The following is a 24,680-nucleotide window of genomic DNA, read 5'->3' on the forward strand; positions in this document are numbered from 1 at the left end:
ATATTAGGTTTTTGTTTGTTTCTTGTCTTTTGTTTTTTTTCTTCTCTACTCCTTAGAGAATCTGCTTGGCTTGTTGTTGAGATTCCTACCACTGGCTCTGTGGTTTCCTGTTTTCTCACTGCCCAGGCTTCTGCTTCCCTAAGGCTGCTGCATCCTCATCCTGTTCCCATAATCACTTTGCTGAACTAGAGCAAATCCTTTACTTCCTGGCTTTTATTTCACTCCATTACAATGACAACAATTTAGAAATTGCCCTAAGTACTCATTATCTCACAGTTATTTTAATGATTTATTTATTTATTTCTCATTACAGACTTCTCAGACTTCATCACAGGACTCTTCTGTGCAACAGAAGCCAGGACAGAGGATGACAGGAGCAATAGGATCCATGGTGTACTAAAAACAAAGCCATGTTTTACATGAAGCTCAGGTGCCTGAGTTCTTTATCCCTGACAAGTTAATTCCTCACCTTGAGGTCCCCAGGTTTTCTATGTGAACAGAGGTAAGAGCCTTGCTGGCTTTTCACACATACTGAGCAAAATGGCCTTCATGTTCCCTGCAGCTTGACTGAATTTTAGTCAGATTTCCTCATCATCATAGGTCTCTGACCTCCCTTTTCTTACAGCATTTATTTTTGAAAACTCCCCAGTGTAAATTCTTTCTCTGCCCCTTTGAGAAATAAATTTTTTTCCAGCCCCTTGCCAGTTTTACAACCCAGGACTATTTTTCTCAAGGACCAAGGGACCATTACTTTAAAATGTAATCATCAAGGAAGATAAAGACCCCTATATTCCTGTCTCTGTGAAAACATAGGAGCCCCACTTTGATAAGTGCCATTTAGCAAACACAAAATGACCCATACAATGCAATAATTGCTGACTAAATTCTCTTAGAGAGTCCCTATTTTTTATAGTAGAAATTTTAAAGTATATAAATTATTATTTTATATCATAATTATGTATTTTAATAATACATACTATAATATATCTAGCAATTATATATATATATACATATATATATATAATTCTATACTCAAAATTGAGTATGCTATTCTTTTAATGTGGCAAACTGAGGTGGTAATCAACCAATGGGAAATCAATCTCCACCACTGAAATAGTACATTTGAAAGTTGGACTGGGAAAAGAACTTGCTAACATGGACAGTGAAAGTTTTGAAAAAGATTAAATCCTACCTGTGGACTAGGGCTGCTTCAAGTGGATATCCTCCTTATTTAGAAGATACTTTAAAAGGTGTCTTGGCTCTCAATTCTCTCTCACATCCCATCTGCTATATAAATGACCAAGATGGAGTTTGTAGTAGTTTGATCTGAATAAAAGAAAATGGCAACACTATAGAATCCCTTACATGAGTGGTGCTCTTTATGCATTTATGGACTATGCCCCAAAAATAGCTATCTGTCTTAAGAGTTAATGTCATAAAAAAAAAAGAGTTAATGTCAGTTAGTCCATGTGAGGTTCTTATTAGAATTAGAGATAAGCCTGTATTATGAGGCATGGACTCAGAGCAAGTGAGAATCATACAGTTGTCCCTCAGGATCTAAGGTGGGGTTAGTTCCAGGACCCCCAAGGATACCAAAATCAAAAGATGCTCAAGTCTCATATAAAATGACGCAGTATTTACATGTAACCTATGCATGTTCTTCTGTATAATTTAAATCATCTCTAGATTACTTATAATACCTTATACAATGAAAATACTATGTAAATATTTGCCAGCATGGGTCAAATTAAAATTTTGCGTTTTGGAACTTTCTGGAATTTTTTTCCAAATATTTTTGATCCACATCTTGTTCAATCCACGGATGTGGAATCCAGAGATATGGAAGACCAACTATATAACTCTTTAGGATTTTATCTGACTTTGGTGCATAATTACTATATTGGGGAAAATGTACACTTGGGGCAGAAGAGAGAATAAAATGGAGAATTATAGGAATAGAGTCCTATTTTTATACTTCCTAAGTGGTAAAGATCAAAATGGGAAAATGAAATAAAGATAATTTTGCAATAAGAGTAGAAAGAGACTATATATTACAGAGCTTCCTTTTTGCAGATTACTAATGAAATGAAGAAAGGAAATAATAATGTGGTTAAGAGCAATGTAGACTGTGGGTCATACTCTGCTTTTGATTATGGCTTCTCCATTTACTGCCTGTGGGCTTTGATGAGTTACCCTAAACTCCTTTCATCTCAATATGCTTATTTGTAAAATGGAAAATAATAGTACTACATCATCACATTTGTATACATTTTTTTTTTTTTCCGGTACACGGGCCTCTCACTGCTGTGGCCTCTCCCGTTGCGGAGCACAGGCTCCGGACGCGCAGGCTCAGCGGCCATGGCTCACAGGCCCAGCCGCTCCGCTGCATGTGGGATCCTCCCGGACCGGGGGCACGAACCCATGTCCCCTGCATCAGCAGGCGGACTCTCAACCACTGCGCCACCAGGGAAGCCCCTGTGAGGATTATTTTTATAAACTGATAGGGATTATATGACTGAATATTTATTCAGAGACATACAACTTTTATGTAGAAAATAAACAGGTCTCCCTAGAATTTCTCAAATGCTGTTTTTCAAAAATAGTAATTTGAAGTACAAAATTTTGTTTCTCTCTTGCCAATTATATCTGTTCTCAGGGGTTTGTCCCATTATGAAAAATAGGGTATAATGGAGCTTAAAATTGAAGGAGGCTTTGACAATTTGGTAGATCTGATATTTTTCATGCTCCTTATTTCTGGAAATAAAAAAGTATATATACTCTTATAGTAATATACATATTTAGGTGAATGTAAGATGAACAGCTTATATCCTCAAATCAAAGGTAGAATTCAACTTGAAATACTTCCCATCATTTGTGCTCAAATTTTTTATGATATTTTATTAAATCTCAGACTTAATGTTTTAGATTATCAATCTCATCTAAACTAATATTTTAAAATATCACTCTCAATCTTCCTTAGATTTTTTAATAAACTTTATCATTTTTATTTTGTCTACTCAGTATAATACTAGGCACTGTGGGGATACAGAAGCAAAAGGATCAAACATTTTTGGGCATGTGTTACATATCAGAAAAATCATCTTATTTTTTATTGTCTCTTTAGCTTCACAATTAACTTTGAAATTGATGTTACCATTCTTATCTTACAGATGAAAATGCAGAAAGTGATTAATTTATTCAAAGGCAAAACAATCCTACTATTTCACCATTCTCAGAAGACCAGATAGAACTTATGTTGTTGACCTATGAATCTAGCTTTTTAAACATACTATTTATTTATTTTTACTTATTTATTTTTCACACACACTGTATTTTATTTTTACAAGAGATAAATAAACTGACACCAAGCACTGTAAATGGATGACCACAACAAAAGCAACAAGGATTGCAATTACAAAACACACTCATACTATGTCATAATATTGACATTCAGTCCAGTGATCCTCCACTGTAACAGCTCCTTTACTTTGCAGTGAAAATTGATTCATATATTTTTTGCCTCTGAGTCCTTGTGGGATTTTTTTTTTTATTCAAACAGAAAGTCCCAAAAATTATAATCATCCTCATCAGTTCACTCAGTCCCATGTAATTAATTTTTTTTCATCTTGATCTTTTGTTAGCACTTCTATGAATTCATCAATTTTCCATTAGAGTTCTGAAAATGCTTATTCATTCAGTTCAGCAGTTTACTCAGTTACCAAAAACCTGTACTTGTCAGAGACTTTTCCATGAATTCCTTGAAGATGAAACCCTTTTATAGGAACATTTTTGCAAAAGCATCAGAGTACACCCGGAACTGTCTGTAAATGACAAAAGACTTAAAAATGACCATGGTTAAAGATTTGATGAAAGTTCATAATAATGCAATTGACAAGGAAATTTAGTTATTTCTGAGATATACACTGCAGGTTCTTATTAGTCATCAATCCCAATAGCCCAATTCAGCACACCACCACCCCCACCCCACCGCGGTTTTCCCCCCTTGGTGTCCATACGTTTGTTGCCTCAACTTCTGCCCTGCAAACTGGTTCATCTGTACAATTTTTCTAGGTTCCACAAACATGCGTTAATATACGATATTTGTTTTTCTCTTTCTGACTTACTTCACTCTGTATGACAGTCTCTAGATCCATCCACGTCTCAACAAATGACTCAATTTTGTTCCTTTTTATGGCTGAGTAATAGTCCATTGTATATATGTACCACATCTTCTTTATCTATTCGTCTGTTGATGGGCGTTTAGGTTGCTTCCATGACCTGGTTATTGTAAATAATGCTGCAATGAATATTGGGGTGCATGTGTCTTTTTGAATTATGGTTTTCTCTGGGTATATGCCCAGTAGTGGGATTGCTGGATCATATGGTAATTCTATTTTTAGGAAATAGAATTTTTTAAGGAAAATCCATACTGTTCTCCATAGTGGCTGTATCAATTTACATTCCCACCAACAGTGTATGAAAGTTCCCTTTTCTCCACACTCTCTCCAGCATTTGTTGCTTGCAGATTTTCTGATGATGCCCATTCTAACTGGTGTGAGGTGATACCTCATTGTAGTTTTGATTTGCAGTTCTCTAATAATTAGTGATGTTGAGAAGCTTTTCATGTGCTTCTTGGCCATCTGTGCATCTTCTTTGGAGAAATGTCTATTTAGGTTTTCTGCCCATTTTTGGATTGGGTTGTTTGTTTCTTTAATATTGAGCTGCATGAGCTGTTTATATATTTTGGAGATTAATCCTTTGTCTGTTGATTCATTTGCAAATATTTTCTCCCATTTTGAGGGTTGTCTTTTGGTCTTGTTTATGGTTTCCTTTGCTGTGCAAAAGCTTTGAAGTTTCTTTAGGTCCCATTTGTTTATTTTTGTTTTTATTTCCATTACTCTAGCAGATGGATCAAAAAAGATCTTGCTGTGATTTATATCAAAGTAAACATACTATTTCTTAAAAGTACTCTGAAGTCCAACTATCTCCTTTTCTTTTTATTCAAAAGAACTTAAATGCCAGTTCAGGATGTCACTATTACCAACCCCTCAACCCCGATTAAATAGTTGGCTTTTCAGTTTCCTATAATCCTAGATCTTAGAGGGCAACATGGCTTTCTTTCAAAAGTCTTTACTACATACAGGAAGATGCTTGATTTAAAAATAATAATAAAAATATAGAAAAACCCGATATTATCATGTTGGGTAGTTCCTTATTTTGGTTTCCCAGGGTTTTTGCTTTCATGTCTACCTGGAATTCAATTGAGCAGACTTTATCATGGACTGGTAGGTCAGAATACCATTCTTCATAATGAGAAGTATTCTTTAAGATCATTGTATAAATATAAATAAATAAATATGTACTGTATACTATTATACATATATGTATACACAGCTGCAAGTATATACACACACCTATTATATTCCTATTGCTGCTTAACAAATTATTAAAACTTAGTGATTTGATACAACACTAGCTTATTATCTTATTATAGTTGTGGAGTTTTATCGGGCAAAAATCAAGGTGTCGACGGGGCTATGTTTCCCTCTGGAAGCTATAGAGAGGAATTTACTTACTTGTCTGTTCCAGCTTCTAGAAGCTGCCCACATTCCTTGACGTGTATCTTCCATCTTCAAAATCAGCAATGGTCAGTCATCATTCTCACATCACATCACATCACATAACTATAACATTGACTCTTCTTTTGTCTCTCAATTCCATCTTTTAAGCACTTTTGTGATTATATTGGGCCATCCTGGATAATTGAGGATAATCTCCTTATCTTGAAATCCTTATTATAATTACATTTGTAAAATTCCTCTTATAATGTAAGATATTCACAGATTACAGGTATTAAGATACAAATATTTAATGTGTGTGTATATATATATATATATATATATATATATATATATATATACACACACATTAAATATTTGTATCTTAATACCTGTAATCTGTGAATATCTTACAAAATCTTTGTGTGGAGAATATAATTCTTGCCTGAAAGTAAAACATTTGAAGAAGTGTGTTTGATTTCTAAGTCCACAGGGTGCTATTTAATAAATGACTGCTCCAGTGAACTGGAAGTTCTATCCTTAAATAAGCATTAGGTCTTTCATATTATTCAAATGTTACAAGAGAAATTATAAAAGAAATGTGCTCCAGGGTTGGATGATAGAATAAACTACATACAAAATATATGGCAGTATAAATACTACCCTAAAGAAAATGTTATACATAAATATTTCCTTTACAAAAATATATGTGTATCATATTTTATTTTATTTTATTTTTTATTTTTTTGCTGTACACGGGCCTCTCACTGCTGTGGCCTCTCCCGTTGCGGAGCACAGGCTCCGGACGCGCAAGCTCAGCGGCCATGTCTTTCGGGCCCAGCCGCTCCGCGGCATGTGGGATCCTCCCAGACCAGGGCACGAACCCGTGTCCCCTGCATCGGCAGACAGACTCTCAACCACTGTGCCACCAGGGAAGCCCTATCATATTTTAAAATAAAGAAATAGATAATCAGATCATCTTCAAATTGCTAAGTAAACAAATACATTCAATATTGTGTATGTGTGTGTACCTATATATTTTTTCTCAGGAATATTTAAAAGTAGAAGTGTACAATATCCTCTATTTTAGCAAATTCCACTTGTCTGTGTATTAGAACAAAGTCATACAATTTTCCGAGTGCTTAATAATTCATAATTTCTTTGACAAAATTATACATGAAAAATTTGTAAACAAGCCCATTTTCATTTCATGAAAGCTATTAAAACTGCTATGGTTATATGGGACCCACATGTAATAGATATATATTGAATTAAGATCAACTCTCCAAGGCAAATATAGGTGAATAACTTTAAAACATCTTAAATGGTAAAAAATATAGCAACTTAAAATTCTACAGGCAAAGGAAGCAATTTAGCTAACCTTCAAATTAAACAACAGCAAATTATAGATTACATGCAAAATTACCCATTTTGCATATGAAATTACATGTTTTTGCATCATTAGATATAACTTTGGAAATTTAACCCTAGGACTTGCCTTTCTATTTTGATCAGAAATCTATAAATATATGAAAGTTGCAATAATGCTATCATACCTCAACTTTCCATCGAAATACAGTGCATCTTAATTATCTTCCTTTCAATTAAAAGCAATGGATTCATCTAATTTTCTGTCATTTTAAAATTTATATTCTGCCATTTCCCCAAGCAATGTCTCTTCCCTCATTTGTTAACAATAAAGGTTTTCATTTTTGTTGTTGATTCCACCCAGGGTGGTTAATACTGGATTTGTTAAATAGTTATAACCAAGGAATGTTTTAGACTATTGCAATGAAGCAACAATACTAATTGGCCTTATATTAAAATCAATGATTCTCAAATCTGCTTGCAATTTACAATCATTTGAGAAGTTTTAAATAGATAGTAAAGCTTGGGTCCTTCCCGCAGAGTTTGTAATTTAATTAGTCTGGGGAATGGCATGACCATTTTAACATTTTAAAAGTTCTGCATGTTCTTCTAGTATCTGCCCAGGTATAAAACAGTGGAAGGAAGCTCTGAACATCTCAAGGCCTAAGAATTTTTAAATTCCTTTCTGTGTCAAGTACATCATCACTTGTTTGAAATAAATGATTTCAAAGTGTCAAAATGGCTTAGTAAATTAGATATTATTATCTCCTACTTTAAAGATGAAACACAGATATTAAGAAAATTTAAGTAACTTGTTCAAAGTCACACATCTAATAATGTTAAAAGCCAAAAAATTTTTTAAAAGATGTGTCAGATTACAGAACTCATCCTCTTCAATTTTCTCTTCTCTAGAGGCTGGCACAGTCTCAGAGATTTAAGAACCATTAAAATGCCTATTTAATTATTGTCCTCGACATGTTTATGCTAGTATTTTTAAGTACAGGCAATACATACTTGTCACCAAATTCTATGCAAAATGAAGATATTCAAATATGGAATAGCACTAAAAATTTAGAATAAATTTTAGAGGATATTAGCTAGTTTGCATATATTGAAGGCATGTATACATACACACACACACACACACACACACACACACATATATATACACATAAGGCATGTATATATATGAAATTGGCAACATTGCTGCAAGGATAAGGACATTTCAGAATATCCATTTCTACTCCTCAGGTATGCTGCCTACCTGATACATTGTCTCATGGAATCTATACCACACAGTATTCTTTTAAGAGATATGCACTCCACCACTTCTAATTTGTTTAATGTTTATAACCTTCAACATAAAAATATAATTCCAAAATTATCTCAGTGTTTGTTTGAATACAAAGTTAAAATTTAATTGACTTCACTACTTAAAAAATATTTGAACTATTCTTTGAAAATAAGTATTTTTTCTGAATAATTATTAATATTCTTCTCTTTAACTGGTTATGGATTGAACTAAAGTCATGGGAGGTGAAGCTTGAAAATGTTTGGTAAGTTAATTAATTATGTTGCATTTACCTCATGAAAACCTGAGGAGTATCTTCCTAAAAATTTTGCAGTGGTACATTCCAAAATAAACCATGACCACTGAGATAGCCCAGTAAAGGAGAAAGATTAGAAACCTTCAATACTAGCAAGCCTCAAAATTTGACACTGTATTATGTTTATCACATCCATGACGTCTCTATTCATCCTTCAAATTCTGCTTTCTTTTTCCCCCAAAGCTTACAATTCTGCCATTGTTGTATACACAGAGATTTCTATTGCTTTATTTGTCTTTTCTAAACAAAATATTTGGAAGACTTAAGGGCAAATTTACTTAAATTGAACTACAGTAACCTTTATTTGAATGGTGGGTAAAAATTACATGTTAGTTCTTTTGTAAATGTGGTACTCCATCTGCACATTCTATTTTTTTGTTTTCAGTCTTCACACAAGAAGTTGGGTCTATATTTTAAATGTGTGATTGTTTTCTAATTTAGGAACTAATAATGCATACTGATAAAAAAGAGGGACTGAGGAGTTGAAGAAAATTAGGTAATTATAAAAAATAGTTGAATATAATAAGATGAAAAACTTGTCTATTGTAGGAGTGAATTATAGTTAGTAGCAGTTCAGCTTTTTCTAAGATTTCATTTTAAAAGAAGACTAGGTAGGCATTTTTACTACATGTGGTTTTAATCAGTGTGATATAATTTTCAGTTCCTTTGATTAATGAGTACCGTCTCAGCTTTTAGTTGTTACCTATTTTTTCAGAAGCCATAGAAACACTCTGACCTAACTAGATTAAATACAATTTTTGACTTAATTAGCTTCTCTAGAGTTGCTAATAACCATATAGCCTTGACTTGTGAACCATGTAATTATTTTGACATTAATTCTCTCCCTGGGATATCTTACTCTTGATGTCATCATTTCTTCACTTCAATTCCTGGCTAGCAATTTTACAACCATAATGAAGCTACTAGAAGACATGTATGAATATTATACCTTAAAATTTTGTGGGATAAATAGGTGTCAACTTTTATTCTCACTCTAATAGCAACTATATTCTCTATAATATCTGATGAGTTACAAGAAGGTGAGGTGAGAAGACTAATTATATAGCTTGAAGAAAGGTAAGTCAATGTCAATCCTATCAAAACATATGTGTTTTGTTTTTTTTTAGTTTGGTTCAATTCTTTACATTAAATTACAAAGAAGGTGAAATAGCAAAACCATGGTTTAGATATTTTATTAACCAAAAAATTTATCATTCTTTGCAAATATATACGTATGTTTGAGAGAAAGAGAAAAGAGAAAAAAGTGAACGTGGAGAGACTGTGAAGGTAAAACAAACAAACAAAAAGGTAAAATTTGGGGTTAATATGGCAGACTGATACTGCATTGCAGATTTTGCTTACTCTAGAAATATTAAAATATATTTATTTTAAATTCATTAAAAATAAAAATGTATTAACATCAACCACACACAAAGAAATGAAGCTAGCCAAAGGCTGATGAAAAAAAAAAAACCCAATGAATTCTGAGGTAAAGTTGTTCAGCCAGGGTGGAGTTGTAACCCTATTCCCAACCTCAGAAATCACAGTAGTCAATCATAAATTTTCACTAACAATCCCAAATTCAAGTGAGGATTCTGGCAGTCTGAGTTATTGTTCCTTCCCTTACTGGCACAAAGTCCAATCCTTCTCAGGTCTTCTACCTCTAGGTTGTGTAGAAGGAGCTCTGCACACAGCAAACACTATCAATAAGGCTTCTGCACACTCCTGGTAAATCTGTTCTTCCCTGATGGCTGTCAAAAATAATAACTTTAGTCAGCCCCAAACCACACCTCATTTAGATCTTCTGCCTTCATTTGTAGTGGCTCAAGTCCCCTGAGTGTGATTAGGTCAAGCATGAGCTACAGATATCTCCCTTTCCTTTCTCCCTGACAATCACACAGCATCTGCTCTGAGAACACCATGACTGATCCACCTTTTTTCCCTGTTTGCATTGGTCACTGAAAGGAACCCCCATTTTCAACTCTTTGCCAACTCTAGTACTACAGTCTCCAGGTATTTTTGATCCCTCTGGAACCTTCAGTCCATTGATAAAAGCAACTTTTTTCTCTCCCACAATTCTAAGGGATCATCCTGTCCCTCCCTACTCAGGTAAAGTTCTATAGTCAATCATAATAATTCTCCCTTGTATATATCTATCTCACTTGCTGGAAAAATCACACTATGGAAGTATATTGCCTCTATTTTGTCTGAACCTCCATTAGTGCAGGTCTTTGGAATGTTGAAAACTGCAGTTTAAATTCAAAATCTGGAACTTGAAGTGGGTCTTCACGTTTCCAGGCATCTTAACAATATTTTTACATTGAATTAATTTTCCTCTATCTTTTACAACTATTTCACTTTTCTTCTCTCAGTTGACCAAAACCACATTTTCTGCCCTTTCTCTAAATTTATAACCTTACTTTTATTAATAAAATTGAAGCACTTAAAAGAGAACTTCTCCAGATTCCTCTGCCATACCAGCATACCTCCCAAATTTCAGCTCATGTAATCGGTTTTACTACCTCTTTATTATATATGAACCACTCATGATCCTCTTTACAGCTAACATCCTAACTCAAGCATTAATTTGTTTATATTTTTGCCTACTCACAAATATAGCTCAGGTATTGCCCTTCTCAAAGTAAAAGAGGAGAAGAATGTGAAGGAGGAGGCAGGTAAAAGCTAAGAAGAAGCAAAAGAAACGATGATGGGGAAGGGGAAGGAGAAGGAAAAAAAGAAGATAAAAGAGAAGAAGAAGAGGAGAATTCTTTCCTAACCCCCAGTTTTGCTTCCTCCACTTCAAACAAAACTTCTCAAATGAATAAATTACAGATGGTCCCAGACTTAAAACGGTTTGACTTGTGATTTTTTTTTTTTTTTTTTTTTTTTTTTTTTTTTTACTTTATGGTGGTGTGAAGCTATACACATTTAATAGAAAACGCACTTGGAATTTTGAATATTTTCCCAGGCTTTCCATATGCTGTATGATACTGGGCAGCAGTAGCTGCAGCTCCGAGTCAGCCACACGGTCACAATACTAAATAATCGCTACACTTACAGCCATTCCATACCAAGGCAACCATTCTGTTTTTCACTCTCAGTACAGTAGGTTAAGTGTATTAAATGCATTTTGGGCTATCATCAAAAGACTACAAATAAGGAATGTTGGCAAGGATGTGGAGAAAAGGTAACCCTAGTTCACTGCTGGTAGGAATGTAAATTGGTGCAGCCACTGTGGAAAACAGTATGGAGGTTCCACAGAGAACTAAAAATGGAACTGCCATATGATCCAGCCCAGCAGTCCTATGAATTCAAAAAGATACATGCATCTCAATGTTCAATGTTCATAGCAACATTATTTACAATAGCCAAGATAAGGAAGCAATCTAAGTGTCCATCAGCAGATGTATGGATAAAGAATGAATATATATATATATATACATATATACACACACACAATGGAATATTACTCAGCCACAAAAAGGAATAAAATTCTGTCATTTGGAAGTGGTTGAATCTAGACGGTGTTATGCTTAGTGAACTAAGTCAAAGAGAGAAAGACAAACCCTGTGTGTTATCATTTATATGTTGAATTTTGAAAATAAAACAAACTAATGTATATAACAGAACAGAAAGACACAGATATAGAGAACAAACTAGTGGTTACTGTGGGGAGAAGAAAGGTGGGAGGGGCAAGATAGTGGTAGGGCATTAAGAGAATACAAACTACTATGTATAAAATAAATAACAAGGTTATATTGTACAGCACAGGAAAATGTAGCCATTATTTTGTAATAACTTTAAATGGAGTATAATCTAAAAAAATATTGAATCATTAGGTGGTATACCTGAAACTAATATAATATTGTAAGTCAAGTATACTTCAAGAAAAAAATATATTTTTGACTTACTATGTTTTCAATTTACGATGAGTTTATTGAGACATAACCCCATTGTAAGTTGAGAAAGATCTGTATAAACAGTGTGTCCAATTTCTCATCTTTTATTCCCTATTTAAACACTTTTTCCTTCACCAACCAATTTAACCTGCTTTTGTCAAGGTCATCAAAATGATATCTATGTTGCTGTATCCAAGGGTCAGTTCTTAGTTCCCAGATCGCCAACCCAACAGCAGTTGTCAGAGTTAATCACAGACTCCTTAATAAAATGTAACCTCTAAGATAACACATTATATTAGTTTTTCTCCCACTTCACTGGCTGCCTTCCTCAAAGTCTGCTTTATTGATTATTCACCTTTTCTAGATATCTTTAAATTTTTAGTATCCTATGACTTTGCGATATTCTTTTCTTATATATCAGTGCTCATTCATTGTCGACTGTTTGACTGATATGTGCTCACACCCTAAACATATTTTTGCACAACAACTTGTTCACCTGTATCAGTTCTGGATTGTGTGCTTCCCTCCCAGGAATCAAAAAGAGATATATGTGCTCACACCCTAAACATATTTTTGCACAACAACAACTTGTTCACCTGTATCAGTTCTGGATTGTGTGCTTCCCTCCCAGGAATCAAAAAGAGCTAAATCAAATTCTAGTATGGGCATTTATATTCTGTGCTACCTTAGGGAACCTGAAGCACACTTCTTTGATTTTGACATTTTTCTGCTATATTTTGATGGATAGTTAAACATCACAGTTGAGAGTACTGGTCATTGGTTGTCAACTCTATGCATTAGGATCACAACAGAAGACACAAACACTATGAAACCCTGGGGTCATTATCTGCAGAGTTTTTGATTTAGTTTTTTAAGATATGTCTTGTTCATTCCATGTAATTCTAGTGGGCAAAGTTTTTAAAACAACAATACAAATATAGGATTAAAAATTAAAACGAGAAATACAAAAAAAATTCACATTTTGATCCTTAATACATATGATCTATATTTATCTCTGATTATTTAACAGATACATAAGCATAATGTGAGCAATATTTCATAGATAATAAAACTTAAAATAATCAGATCTTATTTACAATAATAGTAAATCAAATATACAGCAAAACTTTGTCAAATACAGATGAAGAAATAAATGATGGTGCGGTGTTAACTTCGTTGCAGATTTTAGTTGGAACAATTGTTCTGAAGACAATGTTTAAAACTAGCATATAGCTTATTCTGAAAAATTAGATGTACCTGCATCCAAAACATTTGATCATTTGAATTAATTTATTGATTTATAAAGTTAATCCAATTTTATTTATTTTATTTTTTACTTGAAACTTTTTTTTAACAACTGATGTACTATAGGTGCTGTTCTATTATGTACTGGTGACAAAATTGACACTTCTCTCATAAAGCTTACATTCTAAGAGAGTATGTAATGACAAACTTTCCTCCCAACTATAAAGTGTTACTAAATTTAGGGTTTATGTTTCAGTGTTGTTTTAACAGTGGTTGACTCTGATAATTATTTGAAAGATATTATAATAAATATATAATAATTACTTGAAAGAATGTAGAAATGATGACAAATTTATTTTCCTTAATAATAGAATCATCTTTTCAAGCAGATGAAATTGAGAAAATAAAGTGGGTTCATTGTCTATGTCCAACACAGTATAAAATTATATACTGATTTTTATAATAGTAATTTTGTACAACTCAGAAAAAAGAGACTTCTGTGAAATTAATCTCACATTTTCCAATAATACATCTGGATCTTAAATCTGTACCCAAAAACCAACTAATTTGGATCTCTTGATAGCATTCCTAAAGCATGAAAGAGCATTAAAAGAGTGATATTTAGAACAAGATAAACCTGTGAAGACAGGGGTAATTCTATTTTAATGTAGTGGAATATCCAGCTAAATTGATTCTTCTAATGACTGTTTACCTTAAGATTTTCTCAACCAGATATTAGAAACAATGTGGATATGGTCTCACATTATCGCATAGTGTTTAAGAGAATATTCTCTGGTGTCATAGACTTGGGTGCTGGGAATTCTAAGGCAGAATTCTAAGAATAACCCCCAATGACCTTTCCCTTGTGTAAATCTTCTCCCCTTTCATTGTGAGTGGGATCTGTAAGCATGACTAGATGTTACTCCATGATTATGCTGTATTACATGGCAAAAGCAAATTTGCGGGTGTAATAAAAGCTGTTAATTAAAGTCAAAATAGTGAGATTATTTGGGTGGGTCTAATCTAATCACAAAGCCACTTAAAAGCAGAGAGTTTAGGGGCTTCCCTGGTGGTGCTGTGGTTGAGAGTCCGCCTGCCGATGCGGGGGACAGGGCTTCGTGCCCCAGTCCGCGAAGATACCACGTGCCTCGGAGCGGCTGGGCCTGTGAGCCATGGCCGCTGAGCCTGCGCGTCCGGAGCCTGGGCTCCGCAACGGGAGAGGCCACAACAGTGAGAGGTCCGCGTACCTATTAAAAAAAAAAAAAAAAGCAGAGAGTTTAAAGTTTTTGCTGGCTGGTAGCAGAAAGGAAAACAGATAGTAGGTGTAAGAAGGATGAACCACTGCTGACCCTGGAGGTGGAAAGGGCCATGTGAGAAGGAATACAGGCAGCCTCTAGGAGTGAAGAATGGCCTGCTGAGAGCTGACCAAAAAAAAAAATAAAAAATGGGCACCTCAGACTTACAGACATCAGCAACTAGATTCTGCTAACAATCAAAATGAGCTAAGAAGCAGATTCTTCTCAGAGCATCTAGGCAAGTTCCTGGCCTTGCCAACACTTTGATTTCAGCCTGTGAGACCCTAAGAGAACTCAGTCCAGCTGACCCAATCCTGACTTTACCATGAGACAGTAAACAGGTAATGCTTTTGTCCTTTAAGTTTGTGATAACTCATTATGCAGCAATTGAAAACTGATACAGATGTGAATCCAGTTTCTGACACTTTCATTGATGTACAAACAGGGCGACTTATATATAAAGAACTAATAATTTCTAGCTAATATATTTTAGGGGATGTAGAAGAGGGAATAATATGGTTAAAATGCAGAGCATATGGCTGGAAAAATCACACAATAAACAAAATGAGTGAAGAAGAAAAACACAGACTACTTTACTTTGGGTGAATCATTTCTTATACAAAAGAAAAAAAATTAAACTAATGATTCTAAAATTGTTTTAATGCTAAACATTTTCTATTCCATTGGTAAACTAACATACATTTAATTACTTTTATTAAATCAATAGTATCTAGTGCTAATCACAACCACATCTAAATCCCGGGGGAGTCCTTTGTAATATGAATAGTGTCTGTAATAATAACACAAACAAATAATACCAAAGTAAAAAAGCAACAAAAGTGAAAGCATTGGGCTTCCCTGGTGGCGCAGTGGTTGAGAGTCCGCTTGCGGAGGCATGGGACACGGGTTCATGCCCCGGTCCGGGAAGATCCCACATGCCGCGGAGCGGCTGGGCCCCTGAGCCATGGCCGCTGAGCCTGTGCGTCCGGAGCCTATGCTCCACAACGGGAGAGGCCACAACAGTGAAAGGCCCGCGTACCGCAAAAAAATAATAATAATAACATAAAAAAAAAACAGTGAAAGCATCAATGCATGCACCAGCACGGAGATCTTCAAGTATATTAATACATTCAATTGTCACAATCCATGTATTTGTGCTTTATGTGTATCAATCCCTAAGAGTATTTATGAAGAGTTAAAAGATAAACTGAGTCAAACTAAAACATTTAAGAGTTTGTTTGGACATTTATCAATTACAGGGTCAAACCAGAAATGCTTTTAAATGGCTTTGTGATTAGAAGCTAGGGAGAGACTTTTACAGAGAAATGGTGGAAGTAATGCAAGGAAATTACTGCTTGGCTATAGCTTAAAACCTAGTTGTCTGTTTGTGATTGGTTGTCCTTAGATTTCAATTTCATAACCTTGAGGCATTTCCAGGTTTAGATTTGCGTTTGCTTATGACAGCTGCCAAGGCATTAGAGCACCCCCAGTCTAATGGCCTCATTGTTCAATTAATTTAACAGTAGTAAATACTCAGGTTTTTTTCTTTTTAATGAAAAAACTGAGGAGCAGAGAGATTTAATAGCTTGCACAACACTGCACAGAGGTGAGTTTTGAACTCATGTAATTCAGGTGTTTATAAGTAGTAGGCTATACTGACGTCCATGTTGGTTAAACTTTCTCAGTCACCATCACCTCATCTTAAATTGGAGACATTAACAATTTGCAGACATTTTGAGAGGATTATCAATATATGCGTGATATTGTGACTTATAAGAAGAAATAGGTATCTTCTCTTAATCCTGCCCTCCTGACACAGAGCTCCTAAAACCCATAGAATTTCCTAAGAAAAGTAATAAAGGCATATTTTGTTAACCCTAACAAGCCCCTTTCTACCACTCCTGACTTTATGTTAATGCAGTGATTTCTGGAACGCCCCTAAGGATGAAGGCTGGTTGCCAGTGACACCAACTATGTGATTAGAGGGTTGGAACTTTCAGTCCCCCATCTCCAACCTACAGGGAGGGGAGAGGGGCTCGAGATCAATTCAATCACCAAAGGCCAATGATTTAATCAATCACTCCTACCTAATGAAGCTTCCATTTGGAGATGCTGGGAGAATGGTAAGTCCAGAGAGGGCATGGAAGCTCAGCATCCTCCCCACATACTGGCCCTATATGCATCTCTTCCATGTGACTGTTGCTGAGTTACATCTTTTTATAACAGACTTGTAACCTAGTAAGTAAAATGTTTTCCTGAGTTTGTTAAGCTGCTCTAGCAAAGGAGGGTATTGTGGGAACCTCTGATTTACAGCATGTTGGTCAGAAGCACAGGTAACAACCTAGACTTGTTACTGGTATTTGAAGTGGGACAGGGGAGTCTTGTGAGACTGGGACCTTAACCTGTGGGATCTGATGCTATCTCAGGTAGATAGTATCAGAATTGAGTTAAATTGTAGGACAACCAGCTGGTGTTGCAGAATTGCTTGGTATGAGAAAAACTTCCACACCTTGGTTACCAGAGCACAGAAATGTTGAATGTTGTATAGAGTAGAGGAGAAACTCAGAAGGATGTTCTTCCTTTACAATATGTTTAACACTTGCCTAGCAAAATGTTGGTGCCTTATAAGTATCTATGAATCACTGAAGAATAAATTTCAAGATATTAAGTTGATGATGTGATAGTCGTTATAAAACCAGTGCTTATACATTGATAGACACTTGTAAAAACATATATATTAAATAACAAATATGTATAGGTGTATATATACACACACACACACATTCTTGTATCAAACATGACATGACCTATCAATTAGAATTTATATTTAAGTGCAAAAGCACTTACGATAATAAAATAGTTACACACCTGTCTTAGAGACCCAGTTTGGCTCTATTTTCACTAATGAACTCCAAAAATATATATATTTCATCAGTCATTTTTTCAAGATTAAGTTTAAGGCATAATACAGGGGAAAATGCTAATAAGAAAGATATTTTCTGGGGGAAAATATAATTTTAAGCAACATAGACATTGACAGTTTGTAACCACAGTGCCTATTCTAGCTTGAGAGAAAAACCCCCTGAAAAGTTTTGGGTGACCGCATCATGTATATTAGCAAACATGGTACAGCATAGCAGCTCAACTAAATTCCTGATCCTACCTAAAACCTCAGGTTGTATTACAGCATAAGATAATAATAGATTTTGTAATTAACCTAACTTTTTAAATTATTACATCTCAAAAAAAAAAGATTTGTGATTTTAACATTTTTCTGTATTTTTACATAAATGCTGTTATTGATGCAAAATTATTATTTTTAGAGAAAATGTCAAATAAGCCACTTATTTGATATTTTTCCTTTATAAAACTTTATGCTTTCTAGATTTCTGATTACATACTCAGCATGTTTCATAAATGGATTTTGGTGTACATTTATGCCAAGTCCTGAAGTTCCTCCAAAGCATCTTTTTTCTAAATACACTTTGGAGATCTCTTCATTAATGTTTCTAGTTGCTAAGCGACACCTCCTCTTTGCTTGTTGCCATGGTTGCCCTTAAATCAGGGAGGACACAAAGCCATCTGTTGAAACCAACACCAATCCTTTCTCTAAATTATGACCTACTCTATTCATCCAGAGGCAAGATGGAATAAATTAAATATGACGTAGGGTCTAGGTAGTTATGGGGGTAAAACTCCGAAATGGAATATTTTTTCTTTTTTTTTTGTTTGAAAAGTAATCATTTTTAGTAGAACATAAAATCACTATGCTGCCAGAGTGCTATATTCACAGTAGGTTGAAAGTACTCTCTGGAATGATAAAGAAGAAACAAACAGTAAAATCAAACCAAACAAAATACTTTCAGGTATTTTAAAATAGTGGTTTTATTTCCTTTAATTTACTGTGTTTTTTACTGTAAATGTACTTTTTTTTTTTTTTTTTTACGGTACGTGGGCCTCTCACTGTTGTGGCCTCTCCCGCCGTGGAGCACAGGCTCTGGACACGCAGGCTCAGTGGCCATGGCTCACGGGCCCAGCCGCTCCATGGCATCTGGGATCTTCCCAGACCGGGGCACGAACCCGCGTCCCCTGCAGCAGCAGGTGGATTCCCAACCACTGCGCCACCAGGGAAGCCCAAATGTACTTCTTAAAATAAATTTTTAAAGATTTTTGAATATGTAACTAGGACAGCCAATTTGTTTAATCCCATGGATTTTTTGGGAGAGAAATGAACAAGTGGGTGCTAGGATTATCCTAAATAAAAATTGGAATTTGTATTTTTTTTGTTTTCCCAATGCAAAACTAATGCTGTTTCCTGGACTCCTAACAAGGTGGTTTCAGAATGTGCCTGGGGGTATGGCTTCACTGGGGTTGAAAGTTTCACCAAGTACCCTTTACAGGTACGTAAACATTTATAAGAGACTTCTATTCTCAATAATTTGTTCAGCCTCATAAACTAGGTAGAAGAAGTAAACTTTCACTTACTTGGAATATTAATAGCTTTGGAGTTTACCAGAATATTTTTGTAATAGGGGTGGGACAGGTTTGACCAATAGCAGTCCCGCTCAGCCATTGGTTGGCATCACAGTGGGGACCCGCCCTCTCCTTCTTCTGTATAAAAGGAACTTAAATTTGGACTGAGAGAATATGGTTTTTTTGAGACCCTAGTCTGCCATCTTCTTGGTCTGCTAGGTTTCCGATTAAAAGTTGTTACGCCTTGATCCAACAATTCGTCTCCCTATTTATTGCCTGTCATGTGGTGAGCAGAGAGAGCTTGGGATTTTGGGCTACATCTGAAAATAATTTTCTAAAAATAATGTTAATGCTCAGGAACCAAGGACTTTCTGGTTACTAATACCTAATTGGATTGTATGTATGTGCACGTTTAGGTGTTTGCAGCATAGGAATACCTACTTTTACTTGAGTATCAGTTAGAATATGTGCCAGTTCTTACACTGCCTCGTGAAGCATAAAATAAAAAGATGAAGTCAGCATTATAATGTTTTGTTTTGTGACACCTAGATGTCTTTAACTCAATATGCATTTATCAAGGAAAAGGAAAGTCGTATATTTCAAGTGAAATTAGATAACTGCTAAACGTGCATGATCATTCTCTTAACACCTTAGGGCTTTCCTCAGATTTTTAGTAATGCTTTCATGCGCCAATTCCCACAATTACATTTCCTTAAGCATTTGTATGTAAGACACAGTCTACTATAAGACTACTTTAACTACACAAAATGCTTTATGATTTTGATCAATTTTCAATGTTTCAGTGAATATGTTAGATTAATGTGCTGGCCTTTTGAGCTATTATATATCATTAATATCATTATTTATAGAACACAAACTTCCCAACATCTTATAATATAATTTCGGACTGAACTTGAAAGATATTCCACTTTAATATGGGCTTTTCTTCTAATAGAGTACAATGCATAATATATAACTCTTCAGATTCAGAAGTTGTGTTTCACTTGGTGTTCTGCCACTATTTTGTGGTGAGTTTATTGTGTGGTTTGTTAATTCTCTGTGTGAGGTTAAATGTTTGTTAAACCTTTGCATCTTCAATATAGAATTTTTTGAGAACTCATCCCAAATTAGAAAAATATTTTAGTTTACTAATAACTTGATATTTTACATCCCAAAGGAATTTGTGACAAAACATGCTATTACCTTCAGCCCTCATATAAAAATGTGTCTTAATGAAGGATATAACACACGGTGTTTCTTCAAATTTTGAGATGAAATGTTTTGACCTATGTGTATACTTATGAAACCATAATAAACATATCCATTAGCACTACCCTTCTCCCCAGCACTGATCTGCTTTCTGTCATTATACATTAGTTTTTATTGCCTAGAATTTACCTCCATGGAATCATGTAGAATGTACTCTTTCTCTTTGGCCTCTATAACTCAGCATAATTATTTTGAGATTCATCCACGTTTCCATGTTTCCATGCACTTATGTCATTCATTTGTGTGACTGAGCAGTATTCCATTGTGTACCACAGTACATATAAGTATGTATGTTATAGATATGGTATGTTTCTACCTATGGATGTTATTGCCAAAATGAATTTGTAAAAGAACTGTGTTCAACTGGCTTAAAGAAAATTAGTCAGTTATATAAATTCTCAGAAATATAATGGAAACTCACCCAAATGAGTTTCAGGTTTATATGATCTGGGAAATATTTGGTATTAAATTAATATTCAGTATTAAAATTACTTTGTTGGTTTAGTTAGTACAAACATGTCTTTAGAGTTGGCAACATTAAATATAATACTTTTATTGTACCTAGGTTTATTATAAGTATAATAAGTTTATATTATCTCTGTTAAAAAATTTGCGAGCAAGAAAAATAAATTGGTATGATAATATTTTTATAAGTAAATTAAATGTAAATGGGATATGAGTTTTAGGTAAACTCTTTAAGAATGATGATGTTTTATGATATGTCTACTTAAAAATAGTTTCTCCAAACTTTTTGCAACTTGAAACTTCAGAGTTTTGCTAAATTAAATGATAGACATTTTTTGAATATCTAGATAATTCCCAAATAAAATATTTAAACACTGATTACTGAACATAAACTGCCATTTACAGAGAAACTAAAGATATTTGGGACTATGAGTAAATATATTTAGTGCCACACTGAGATATTTTCTATGAGAAAACACAATTCCTGAAATTATGAAGTATTTAAAGTTTGCCAATCTATAGAATCCTAATGTAAAAGACAGTTTATAATTGTGTACTTCTTAGTTTTCATTAGAAATTAAGGTTTCTAAGGATTAAAAGTTCTAATTAATGTATACATATAATTAAGATTACAAAATTAATAAGAAAAACATATTCATATGCAAGGAAGTTTTCCAAAAAATGGTATAAGGAATGAAAATGCATTTTGTTGTGAGAAACTAAAATGGACATAAGGAGTTGCAAAAGATTTGTGAAATAAAGGTCATTTTAGAAAAGAATTGTAAGTGTGACTGGCTGAAATTGAAATGAATTTAATTAAGTGAATGAGATTTAATATCAAGAGTAAGCTGGTGCAAAATTAAACTTTGGGTTTTCTCTCTTTTAAAAGGACAAAGTTTTCTTGGATAATTGATCTGCTCTTAATAAGAAATTGTACACAAAGATTTTCTCTACTTTAATGTAATCTGTCTAGAAACAAAGATTCTACATCTTGTAGCTAAGCCTTTTTACAACTATGCAACCTTCTATATTTGCCTATGAGGTCTTTGCTTGTCATTTTGTTAAGTAGACATCTAGGCATTGTTTCACAGTGACTTATGATCCTATTTGACCAAGTATTTTAAAAACTTTTGATATTTTTGACAAAATTCCCAAAATCAAATTCTAAGTTTGTTCTTTCGACTTACAACTAACTTTGAGATGAGATGCTTCAGAAGGCCCCTGATATATCGCAAAGATTTGTTCTCTCTCCTTATTAAAAGGGAGATGTTAAACTAATCAGGCTTACTTAATATGTTAAATTAAATGGGAAGTATTGAGAAATAAAATGTAATACTAAGCCTTCTTTATGTTGAGTCTCTATAGGTATAAGTGTTTCAGAAACTATGTGAAATTCTTGGAAATATGGTATTTCCTGGTATAATGTTATCAGTCATAATTCTAGTTATATCTTAAATTGTTGTATGTCACAGAAATAACTTAATTTTCTTGTCAATTGCATCGTAATCAGCTCTTTAACCGTGCCATCTTAAAGTCTTTTGTCATTTAAAAACAGTTGTGTTTTACTATGTTGCTTTTACAAATATGTTTTATCCATAGAGAGACACATGGAAAGGACTCTGACACTTACTCTGGAGTACAGGTTTCTGATAAACTTTCAGATCACATCATTGAACTGGGTAAGAGTTTACAGAACTCTAATGAAGAAACTGATGGTTTCATAAAAAAGCTAATGAAAGGTCAAGATCAAGAATTAATTCCAGGTAGGAAGAAAGGAAGATGGCGGAAGAGTAAGACGTGGAGATCGCCTTCCTCCTCACGGATACTCAGACTGACTTTTTATTTTAAACACTACTGGTTCTTTTATGTTTTGCTTTTCCAGATTTAAGGTAACCTTTTATTTCAAGCTGTCATTGGCTTGCAGAAATTTGAAAAGTATACCTTTGTAAACAAAGATGAAACTTTATTTTTTTCTCCCTACCTGATCCCTCCAGAATTCAGAAACTATTAGTGAGTATTCTTATTTTCATGGCAATATAGTTATTTGAATAAATTCAATAAGAATCCATTCTGCTCATAACAAGACACAGTTAAAATTTTGGTTATATTACCAACGCTTTAGCAAGAATGTCATATTTGAGAGAGACATGCATAGACTCAGATATGACCAGACAGCTTTAAGGAACTAAGATTGACTTTATAGAGCCAATAAAGACCCTTGGAAAAACAGCCAAGTACCTCATTAACAGGGTTCCCAGCAGCCTTACCAGGTGTGTAAGGAAGGTCACTTCCTGGCAGGTACAGGAATCTCAAGATATTTGGGGGACCTTGAAAATAGAGGAATTCCCAAGTGTGTACGTATTGCAGGTAAAAGTCTTTAGGCAGGTCCTTGGTTTGGCCTTCCTGTCCCCAAGAGTTCTTTAAAAGTTCAATCTGAGACTCCTTGTGAAAAGTTCTAACAAAGTAGATTTAAGAGAGCCTATGTGATCAGTTGATATCCTTGTTAGACATATGTAAATAATCAGGCCAAGTTTATTGAAACCTGACCTGTTTTGCAAACAAATTAGTCTTAATTTGACTATCTTTGTTAGAAACAAGGGTGATCTTGGAGAGAAAAATTATGTTTTAATAATATACCTTTGTGGATATTAGGGCATAGTGCTGTTAATCATCTTTGAAGGTTTTTTTGCTGTAAACTGGACTAGATAATAAATTCTTCAAGTTTCCTCTAATATCTAGCTATGACTCTCCAGACTGACATTTCCATCTTCGGAATCATTGAGAACTAAAACTGCCCTCTACCTAAACACTAGATGACATCATTAGAATATTAAGAACTGCAAAAGATGTTTTGAATATGTCTCTATTTCTGCTTAGTAAATAAGATCGTTTTTACCAAGTTTTTCAGATTCCACATATATTCATTAATATACAATATTTGTTTTTCTCTTTCTGACTTACTTCACTCTGTATGACAGTCTCTAGGTCCATCCATGTCTCTACCAATGACCCAATTTCATTCCTTTTTATGGCTGAGTAATATTCCATTGCATGATGCCATTTTTATAATTTAAATTATTACAGCATACAAAGAATTTAGTATCTGAAGAATCTATTCCCTGTTTAATACTTTTATTTCCAAATGTTGTTATCTGTTCAACCTCATGGAAAATGTTCATTCCACATTTTTTTTACATTTTCATGGTCTAAGAAAATCCAGAAAAATAAATCAATTTGTGAATTACAAAAAAAAAGAAAGAAAAAAAGATGTTTTGACTGTGACATCTAAAAATCCTTTTTTACTGGTTCCCCTCTGGACTTGTGGCTTACTGAGATCTGGATTGCAACTAGTTATACAAATCATTGTTCTAATTTGTTCTCTGTTGTTTTTAAACTGTTTATGCTTTGTATCTCTTGCTGCTCTACTATGATACCCTCCAGAGGAACAATGATAGCTTGATATCTGGAGATGGTTAACCACTCCTACAAGATTCCTCCTAA

This window comes from Neophocaena asiaeorientalis, unplaced genomic scaffold, assembly GCF_003031525.2.
Source record: "Neophocaena asiaeorientalis asiaeorientalis breed wild unplaced genomic scaffold, Neophocaena_asiaeorientalis_V1.1 scaffold175, whole genome shotgun sequence".
NCBI classification, from domain to species: domain Eukaryota; kingdom Metazoa; phylum Chordata; class Mammalia; order Artiodactyla; family Phocoenidae; genus Neophocaena; species Neophocaena asiaeorientalis.